We start from the raw sequence: 10,436 nt of genomic DNA on the forward strand, positions 1-10,436 counted from the left end.
TAAACGTGTGATTTTCTAAACTCCCCAGTATGTATTGTTTCTTTTGAGTACCATAGTTTCCCAAAGAAACTTTCCCTGACATTTCCTCTGAGACTTTAGATGGTCTATTATATGTCTCAATAGTAATCTTTTACCCTGCAGAATTTTTGTTAGTCTTACAATATTCTTACACAATGGCTGCCACTTTTTGCCATGGGTAGAATCTGTGTTAAGTGAAACAAAGATTAGCACATTGTGCCAGTCCTTCATGTAGTCCAGGCAGATTAGAATAGACATACATAATACTTTGTGAATGAGGTTTGCTCTGCACCCTCTGGAACCAGAGACTGGATCGCACATTGGGGATACAGGCTGTCATTTTCAAGACTGCTGGTTAGATGGGGAGAGGGTGGGCAAACGTAAGTAAAAACGTCATGAAGCTTTCCTAATATTTTTGAGTTTTTTTCTTGTATCAGCGTTTACTTGGTTGCTGAAAAACTGAATATTTTCTGAAGTTCTAATAAAGTTGATTTTGGGAGTTTCGGGTTTTTTTTTCTTTTCAATTGAGAGTCAGGCACTTGAAGCTGCCTATTCCACTATTTTCTCATGTTACTCATCCCTGGCCTCTGGGTTTTTGATGTGTATTCATCAGGTTTCTCTAGAGGAAGAGAGCCAATAGTATATGTGCATACACACATGCACTTGCACACACACACATACACATACACTCCCTTTTATATATACATGAAAGGGAATTTATTAGGGAGAATTGGCTCACATGATTACAAAGGTGAAGTCCCCAAATAGGTTGTCTCCAAGGTGGGAAATAAGAAAAGCTGGTAGTGTAGCTCAGTCCTAGTTCAAAAGCCTCAAGACCAGGGAAGCTGACAGTATAGCTGCCAGTCTGAGGCAGGCTGCTGGTGCAAGCCCCTGGAGTCCAAAGGCTGAAGAACTGTGGGTCTGATGTCCAAGGGCAGGAGGAAAAAAGCAATCTCACTCTAGAAGGGAGAGAGAAAAAGAGAGAGAGGAATCTAAGCAAGCTGAATGTCCCCCTTCTGCAAACTTTGTTCTAGCCTCACCCACGGCCTATTGGATGGGCCCCTCTTCCAGTCCACTGACCTACATGTTAGTCTCTCCTGGAAACAGCCTCACAGACACTCCCAGGAACAATGCTTCACTGTCCATCTAGGCATCTCTCAATCCAGTCAAGTTGACATCTGTGTTAACCATCACAGGGAGTGTAGTCTCTGTAGGGTTAAATGGAATTAGAGAGACACACATGAGAGAGTATAAGACTAACTTGACTTGTTTATAAACAGGACTTACAGCCTAGAGGAAGACAGCCTGGGTTTTGAGAAACTCTTGATGATGGAGATTTCAAGTTTTCCCGTTACTCAAAACTTTTAAGAATTCTTAAACCTGATTAGTCTCGGGAGAGAAGAGCTGAAAGTTTCTTTGGTGTTTCCTTCACTGCATCCCTAGGGTTTCCCTTAACTAACTTTCCTTAGTGAATAATATTCCTTAGGGATGCATTTCAGAGTGAAAGAAGGAGGGAAAGAGAAAGAGGGAAACAGTGGGGCATCCCATGGCATTATGATTTCTAGACTTTCTCCTCAGTGTTTGTGTGAAGTCAGTTTTCTCTTTCACTGAGAGTGAAGAAGCAGCAGCTTCCTCTGGCCCACAGAGCAATCTCAGCACTAATCAGTCAGGAGGCGGCCTGGGTCGAGTCCTAGAGGGCCATTCAACTTTTCACTTCAGGGTATTTCTCTGGAGGTGAGTGTTTTCCAGGAGTTCTGCTCTGTGAAGGAGAAACTAGGAGAGGCTCAGGATAGAACGTTCTGGGCTTGTTTGCCCTCTAGGATGAGGACATTCAGATTTTATTAAAGAGTAATAGGCTCATCTTCAAATTCTTGCATAGCAGAAAGCACTTTCAACTATTCTCCGACTCAGTGCTTGACATAGGCACAGGTCATTGCTATTGTTAGAACCATCATCTCTCCTTTCTTTTTACTGGGTCCCACGTAAGCAGAGATTGCGGGAATTCGGACTGAGTTCTTCTATCAAGTTGATCCTTGTTACCCAAATATCATTTTACAAGAGGTCTCAGAGAGAGGACTGAATGATGACTGGGCACTGTCTCAGTGAAGACAGAAGGGAGAGAAAGCAGCTGCTTTCAGCATTGGCCGTAGCCAAGTGTACATAGGCTCTGATCATAGATTCATCCTTTAATTGATGAATTCATTTAATTCATCCAGAAATAATACTAGATCATGAGACACAATGAACAAGGATGACAATCTTCTTGCTTTCATGGTGCTTACATTGTAAAATGAATGACAAAATAAACAAAAAGTAAACATATAATTTCAAGCGATGAAGGCTAAAGAGAAAAGTAGATCTTAGTGAGGAGATAGCGAGTGAAGGATAGTATGTGTTTTTTTAGACAGAACGATGAGGACAATTTCCCTGAACTTGGACACTTAAGCAAAGACCTGAAGGAAGTAAGGGATAAAGCCCAGAAATTCTAAGATACTCAGGAAATGGGGTCTATTTTATGTTAGTGACAGCTGACTCTTTAATTTCTGGTATGATTTTGAGAGAAAAATGTGATTGTATAAGGAACATTGACTTTGAGGATACATCCCAAACTTTCTAATAGAATGAGACCATAGCCTCTATATTTAGGACCTGGGCTGGACCTGGAAGTCACACTTTGTGGCTTTGAGCTCTCCTAGAGGCAAGGCCTGTAGACCTAAATCCTTTTGTTTGCCAGTACAAGTATGAGGTCAAAGTGGGACAGATAGAGGCTGAGATAAAAGTTCCTCCTATGTATTCTGTCTGAATCTTTCTTCTCTCGCAATGATGAAAAGCGTTGTCAGAGTCTTAGAGAGAGATGACCAGGTTCAACTCAGGCCAGGTGCTGGTTTGTCAGCCTTCTGTGAGAAGACACATTCACTGAGGACAAAAGTAAGGGAGGCTTTCATCCCCAAGATAGGGAGGAAGAAAGGAGTAATCCATGCAGAGAACCAGCTGACCAGTAGATTGAGAGATCCTCAGTTCTTGCCCTTGAAAATTTATAGATACTCCTCAGGAGACTTCCGTACCCTCACTCTCACCAACACACAGCAATGGTGATGAAGGTAAGGCAAAAGTTTTAAAATAAACATCCTGTAAATGGAACCTACATTCTGATGAAACAAAGAAATCAAGTAGCCAGCTCAGGGGCATTGGCAGGAAAACTTTTGTATAGAACATGATACTGGAGCAGGAATTTACAGGACAGAAAATACTTGGCAGACAGAGTAGTTTAGGACCTTCCAGGTGGAAGGGAGTTAGTGGTAGAAAGGAACACACTGTGGTCCTGGAGGCTGACTGCTGGCTGTTCAGGGCAGAGCGAGAAGCAGGTGAACTGAGCACTGATTGTGCAATGGCGCATGCTGGGCAGGGTATACGCTCTCATGTCTAAGGTATGGCACTGGGGACTGGGATCATCTTCGTGGTCAACTCAATTTTCCTCACACATTGTGCATATTTAGAAAAATTGCCACTGACCATATACAGGAATAGTAGATGACAAATGCCTACCATTCTAGTCATGGTGTGTGGCCTGTGAACAGGAGGGGAATTGCAGAACAGTTTCTACTTCTGTTAAGATGAGAAGCCATATTAACTCTCTTTTGTTTTCTAGATTTCATGAGTAAAAAGCACTCAGAGGTAAATGTTGGGGAATTACTCTAGCGCCACTGAATTTTTTCTCTTAGGCTTCCCTGGCTCCCCAGAAGTACGCCGTATCCTTTTTGCGACCTTCTTCTTCTTGTACGCAATGACAGTGATGGGAAACATGGTCATCATTGTCACTGTCTGTGTTGATAAACGTCTGCAGTCCCCCATGTATTTTTTCCTGGGCCACATCCTGATCACATCCACTGCTGTCCCTTTTATGCTCTGGGGGTTGCTGCTTCCAAGCACTCAGATCATATCTTTGACAGCCTGTGCTGCACAGCTATATTTATACCTTTCTTTGGGTACCTCGGAGTAGGCATTAATGGGAGTGATGGCTGTGGACCGTTATGTGGCTGTGTGTAACGCTTTGAGGTACAACATCATTATGAACAGTAGCACATGTGTCTGGATAGTCATTGTGTCATGGGTGTTTGGGTTCGTTTTTCAAATCTGGCCAGTTTATGCCACTTTTCAGCTTACTTTCTGCAAATCAAATGTGTTAGATCATTTTTACTGTGACCAAGGACGATTGCTCAAGGTATCCTGTGAGGACACTCTTTTCACAGAGTTTATTCTTTTTCTAATGGCTGTTTTCATTATCATTGGTTCTTTAATCCCTACAATCGTCTCCTACACCTACATCATCTCCACCATCCTCAAGATCCCATTAGCCTCTGGCTGGAAGAAATCCTTTTCCACTTGTGTCTCCCACTTCACCTGTGTTGTGATCAGCTACGGCAGCTGCTTGTTTCTCTATGTGAAACCCAAGCAAACACAGGCAGCCGAGTATAACCGGGTAGTGTCACTGCTGGTTTTAGTGGTGACCCCTTTTCTGAACCCTTTCATCTTCACCCTGAGGAATGACAAATTCATACAGGCCTTTGGAGATGGCATGAAACACTGCTATCAGCTCCTCAGAATTTAGCTCTGTCCTGGGGACAATCCTCATCATGGACTTCAGTAATCTGAAGGTAATAATTTAAATCTAAAATGACAGTTCTCATCATCAAATAGTTTGTAATCTACAAGGGATATTTAGGGCATAGACAGTGCTTCAATTCATTATTGGGTGACTTCTATATGGGAAATCAATTTATTCTTTTTAATGTATATAAATACATGTCCCAAAATAAATATGACAAGTGTAAACATCTGAAATACATGAAGATTTTAGAATTCTCAGACTGTGAATGGGAAAAGCAAGAAATTTGATTTATCTGATGTCTGCTGTAGTAATTTGATTCTAGATGCCAGAATTATCTTCCCCTGTATTGCCTTGTGGTTTCATGGTGTGTTGTCATCGTGTAAGCCTCACTGTTGTGTCTCTCATTGACCTGTGGTCCACCCTCAAGCTTCAAACTTTCATTGTAGTTCCTGACTCCAATGTTCAATGGTGATAGTAACTTTCTGTGGGTTTTCTGACTGGAAGTTGTGACAGTGAACTCCCTCCCCCATGCTGACTGCTTAGCAATCTTCAGGATGAATGTGTTTTGATACAGGTTTAATCCTAATTTGTGCACCTTCTTAGCCATAGATGAAAGGTTTTAGAAAGAAACATTGTTTTTACCTAATGTCGCCAACATCAAATGAGGGAGCGCAATGGAGGTATGTTCTGGAAGGTGATGTGATAAGGGGTAGATGGCTTTGCTGTGTCCTTGGGCTGAGGGTGGATTGGAGAGAGGGCAGAGGGACAGGTGGCCTGTGGCCCCTTTTTCTCTGTCTCACACATTCTTCAATGCTGACATGGTACATTCACCCTCCATGTTTCCTTTGCTATCCCACTTCCTGCTCAGTTTCTTTATTAATTTCATTTATTCTCTCTCTCTCTGTTAGTACCAGATTCATCTCTTTGTTCCTTTCCCCACTTCATTCACTCACAAAAACCAAGTTTATCAAGCCACCTTCTAGCTCCACACTGAGCTCCCTTAATCCTTATATCTCAGTTTCTGTATTGCCCCATCGTGTCTCTTGTTCCTGTCATACCCACTATTCTCAATTAATATTTCTGTATTGCATGACACAGATTTCTTCTGCATTCTTACCCAAGTGATTACACATGTTTGGTGGCAACCCAAATGGACATCAAAAGGTGACTACTCATATGATTTATGGCGCTTTCATTCAGTTGAACATTACATAACTGTAGGAAGAATGAGGAAGTTTTCTTTGTCATTAAAAGAAAGTACTTCAGGGCACACAGTTGAGAAAGAAAAGCAAAGAGTAGACCAATTTTTTTTATGTGTTTCCTTTTTGTAAGAACCAAGCAAAACTCTGTTTATATTTCTATTTGGGTATAGTTGCATGAAGAAATGCCTAGGATGGAAACCAGGAAATCAGTTACCTTGGGGATGTGTTGGTGGGAATGGCATTCATGGGAATAGTCGGTGAGGGAGGCTGTTTATGATACAGCTGTATACATTGCTTTCACTGCTACTTCATAATAATGTGTTACCTACTCAAAAGAAAAAGACATCATTCTGCTTCTAATTGCCAAGGAAAGTGTGCTTGCTTATCCAAATATCTGATGGTAACAAAGGACATATTTTGACAGAAGAATCTTTAGTAACTCTAGATACTTTCTGAGATCTAGAGTTTCTAATGTTTCTGCAGGTGGTTTCTGAAGAGCTTAGTAGTGGTACTGGGAGAATAATAAGGGAGAAGAGATGGAGCTTCACATTTCTCTCATTCCCAGACCTTCACTACTTTTGTAAGACTATATATTGTTTGGATATTGTGGGGGCTTCTTTTAATTATCTTATGTGTGTTGAAATTATCTTTGTCTAATCTGTTTTTTTTTTTACTCTTTGCATCTTAATGAAATCTTCTGTCATATAGAGGTATTCATTTTGCCTTTGTCCAGTTAATTATTACTTTTTTGATATATATTTCTGTAATAATTTAAAAAGTTTTTTCTATTCAAATGACTTAACGAAAGTCCATTGTAACATTTACATGCCCTGACAGAGTAGACGTAATACAATAGTTTTTATTTAAAAAAAGAGAATAATGGGAATGCATGTGCAAAAGTTTAAAAAAAATACTTTCAGTAATCATATTGATGGAGATAGTATTCCAGGATGGTTGTGAGTATAATGTGAAATAAAGGAAATGTGTCCTTTATTTCAAATAAATATGGAATATTCTATTTCTTAATACAATATGGAGGAGCTTAGGTAAATCTCTATATATGGGCAGACTCAGTGCATGTGCTCTCTCTTTCTCTGTCTCTCACTCCTGGCTCTGTTCATTGCCATAACTTAGCAACACTGGCCAATTTGATTACAATGAACATTCCTAGGCCCATATTGTAGTCTTGCAATACAACTTCCTGGTAAGAGAAATCAGGGCTTCTTGGAGAAATGACTGATTCCTCATCTAGGATGGAGAATCCACAAGATGTACTTGAAAAATCATATCATACCAGACATGAAAGATTACTAGGGTCATATTAGAATACTCAGGACTCAATTAGAGGAGACTTCTACTGGCCAAAGATGAAAGAAGTTGTGCTTCCAACCTATCAACTATTTTTAAATTTATGAGTTCACAATATTTAAAAAATTAATCACCTTCCAAAGATGATATTTATTATTCATCAGACCTAAGCTTCTGTACCTACCAACTTATAGAAAAATATGTAAAGAACAGAAAGACATATTTAACTACACCACGTAGATGGAATTGGGAAAATGGAGATTATAAGAATTCTACCATAAAACCACCTGAGTTTCTCAACAAATAGATTGGAAAGAGGTGAAGAGGCTGTAGAGAGAATGTGAAGGTTAGAATTGATGTAAAGAACATATCAAATAAAAAAAAGTAGAAGACTAAGCTATAGTGTGTGACAATTTAAACTGGAGTGATAAAATCTTTAAGGAATACAAATAAGTGATTACTTAAAGGTAAAGATTATCATTACTTCTGAGGATGTGATGAGTGAATTGGAATAGGATACATGAATGGGCTTCTGTGGTTGCTATTAAAGTTGTATTTATTGATCCATGGGATGGTTGCAAAATAATTTCTTAAGCTATGCATGTGTTCAGTGTAGTGTTTCTATATACATGTTTCACTTTAAAATAAAATGATTTAATCTTCTCTATATATTCTAATAGTTTCAATTTCTGATTTTGATATTTATTTAAAAAATAGGTTATTATTTATTTTGGGATAGGTTAAAGGTTGATGACAGGCTGGACCTCTAGAAATCACAGCCTTAGGCAAGGGTTAAGGGCTAAAAGTTCATTTGTGGGTGGGGGGATGCACTTCTACTATAGCAAAATAAAATGAAGTGAGACAGGTAAGCATGGTAAAGAATACAGTATGATGAATAACCATGTGAACATTGTTTCCTGATGATTAGCTTATGACATAATTGTCTATATAGAAAGCCTCTAAGATTCTACCAGAAAACTCCCGTAAGTAATAATATATTTTAGCAAGGCTGAAAGAGACAAGGTCATCATGCAAAAGAAATTACTAGCAATGAACAATTAGAATTAAAATGTATAAAATAATATCATTTCTGATATCTCCAAAAAAGGGAAGTACTAGGTGTGAATTTAACACAATATGTTTATCATCTTAGCAGAAAAACCTTAAATAACCCCGAAATTGGATTCTCCCTTCATGGATTGGAAGACTCAATATTGTTAATATGTTAATTGTTTCTGATTTCATTCATGGATTCAGGGCAATCCCAGCAAAATTTTAGCAAGCTTTAATGCAGATAGTAACAAAAGAATTTTAAAATTTATGAAGAGAGGCAAAAGTTATAGAATGGCCCAAACAACATTGAAAAAGAAGAACAAGGAAGACTTACATTACACAATTGGAAGACTTTTAGTGATGTTACAATATCAAGACAGTGTGGTATTGAAAAATGATAGGCATATAAGATTAATGAAAGAGAATAGAGAGCCTAGAAATAGATCTAAACAACTGTTAACCTAGTTTCCACAACATTGCAAAGGAAATTCAGTAAAGAAGGGTTAATTTTTCCAAAAAACAGTGCTAGAATAGTTCAATGTTTCTATGCAATATATATATAAAATATGTATAAAAAAGAAAATATAGACCATGGAATACTACACAACCATAAAAAAGAATGAGATTATGTCCTTTGCAGCAAAATGGATGGAGCTGGAAGCCATTATCCTAACTAACTAACACAGGAACAGAAAACCAAATACTGCATGTTCTCACTCATAAGAGGGAGCTAAATGTTGAGTACATACAGACAAAAAGAATGAAACAACAGATATCAGGGCCTACCTGAGGGTGGAGGATGGGAGGAGAGTTCTCACCAAAAACTACCTATTGGATACTATGCTGATTACCTGTGTGATGAAATAATCAATACACCATACCCTCATGGCATGCAATTTACTTATATAACAAACCTGCACATGTACCCCAGAACCTAAAATAAAAGTTTTCTAAAAGATAAAATGAATTTCGGCATGTATCTTGTGACTTACCTAAAATTAGATAAAATGACTTTAATGTAAATGCAAGATTATGAAACATCTAGGAGAAAATCTACATGACCTTGAGTTTGGTGGTTAAATTTTAGATAAAATACTAAAAGCACAATGAATCAAAGAAAAAAATTGTCAAAATTGAAAACTTTCGCGTAGAAAAGTCACTATGAAGAGAACAAAAAGATAAGGCACTGGTTGGAAGTAAATATTTGAAAATCTCATATCTGATAAATAATTTGTATCCAGTATGTGTACACACACACAAGCACACACACACACACACCTGGAAACTCAATAATAAGAAAACAAACAGCTCAATAAAAAATTATGGAAAAGATCTAAACAGATATATCCTAAAGAAGATGTCAGGTGGCATGTTTCCACATGAAAAGACGCTCAATATCATTTGTCATTAGGGAAATACAAATTAAAACAACAGTGAGATACCACTATAACCCTATTAGAATAGCTAAAATAAAAAGACTACTGACAAATTCAAAATGCTGGGAAGGATGTGTAGCATGAGAAACTCTCATTTATTGCTGCTTGGAATACAAAATGTTTAAACTACTGGAGAAGGCAGTTTTGCTGTTTCTTGTATAGTTAAACATAGACTTCACATACAAGCCAGCAATTTTGCTTGCAAGGTATTTCCCCAAGGGATGTGATAATTTAAATCAGTGCAAAAACCTGCACATGACTATTTATAGAAGACTTATTCATAATTGTCAACAATGTGAAGCAACCAAAATGTCCTTCAATAAGTGAATGGTTAAAGCAATTGTAATCCATTTATACAAAGGGAATACTATTCAGTGATAAAAAGGAGAGAGCTAATAATTTTCATTACAAAATGGATGAATCTAAAATGAATTTTACTAAGTGAACAAAGCAATAGCAAAAGGCTACATTGTATATGACTCAATTCTAATGACAATCTATAACAAAGGAGAAAGTTATAGAGATGGGAAAAACCTAAGCAGATACTTTTGTCTTTGAGATAAGTAATGGAGACGTATTTGACTAGAGAAGTATAGAGGGATTTTGGGGTGATGGGATTAACCTGTATGATCAGATATATTATGCGTTTGCCAAGCTCATAAAATTTTACAGCAGAAAAATAAGCTTTGACGTATGGACATATAAAAATATCAGAGGAAGCTGGGGATCTTAAGATAGAATGCAGACTGTGAAAAAATAATTTTTGTGTGATATAACATCACTGAAGACAGTGGGGGAAAATAGAACTGC

At 38.0% G+C, this 10,436-nt stretch overlaps 1 pseudogene; it reads left to right on the top strand.

The window, feature by feature from the left end:
• Positions 1 to 3,697: 3,697 nt before the first annotated feature.
• Positions 3,698 to 4,627, top strand: LOC129041602 (olfactory receptor 9A1-like; annotated as a pseudogene).
• Positions 4,628 to 10,436: the final 5,809 nt, after the last annotated feature.

The sequence above is a fragment of the Pongo pygmaeus genome, chromosome 6 (assembly GCF_028885625.2).
Source record: "Pongo pygmaeus isolate AG05252 chromosome 6, NHGRI_mPonPyg2-v2.0_pri, whole genome shotgun sequence".
Lineage (NCBI taxonomy): Eukaryota > Metazoa > Chordata > Mammalia > Primates > Hominidae > Pongo > Pongo pygmaeus.